Genomic DNA, 955 nt, shown 5'->3' on the forward strand with positions numbered 1-955 from the left:
TCTGTACAGCGGCAACGACCTCGGACCGCCAGGGGCCGTGAAAACCACCGTCGCATGGGGTCGGACACTCAGAGTCAGGGAAAAAACCAATATATATCTGGTGATATCTCGGGTGCAATTAGAGATAGCGCAATAAATCAAAGCGAATTATCTGCAGGGGGCCCTGGAGCATGAATCTGTGCAGCGGGATCGAGCTCGGACCACGAGGGACCGAGAAAACTATCGACACATGGGGCCGGACACTCAGGGTCGGGGAAAAATCCAATATATATCTGGTGATATCTCGGGTGCAATTAGAGATAGCGCAATAAATCAAAGTGAATTATCTGCAGGGGGCCCTGGCGCATGAATCTGTGCAGCGCGATCGACCTCGGACCACCAGGGGCCGAGAAAATCACCGTCTCATGGGGCCGGACACTCAGGGTCAGGGAAAAATCCAATATATATCTGGTGATATCTCGGGTGCTATTAGAGATAGCGCAATAAACCATAGTGCATTGCCTGTAGGAGCCCCTGGCGCATGAATCTGTGCAGCGGGAACGACGTCGGGCCACCAGGGGCCGAGAAAATTACAGATATTCGGAATCCGTCACCCAAGGTCATGTAAAAATCCAGCATATATCTGGTGATATCTCGGGTGCTATTACACATAGCGCAATAAACCAAAGTGAATTGTCTGCAGGAAGCCCTGGCGCATGAATATGTTCAGCGGGATCGACCTCGGACCACCAGGGGTCTAGAAAACCACCGAAACATGGGGCCGGGCACTCAGGGTCAGGGAAAAATCCAATATACATCTGGTGATATCTCGGGTGGTGTTAGAGATAGCGCAATAAATCAAAGTGAATTATCTGCAGGGGGCCCTGGCGCATGAATCTGTATAGCGGGAACGACCTCGGACCACCAGGGGCCGAGAAAACCACCGTCTCATGGTGTCGGACACTCAGGGTCAGGG

This window comes from Nomia melanderi, unplaced genomic scaffold (assembly GCF_051020985.1).
Source record: "Nomia melanderi isolate GNS246 unplaced genomic scaffold, iyNomMela1 scaffold0014, whole genome shotgun sequence".
Taxonomy (NCBI): Eukaryota; Metazoa; Arthropoda; class Insecta; order Hymenoptera; family Halictidae; genus Nomia; species Nomia melanderi.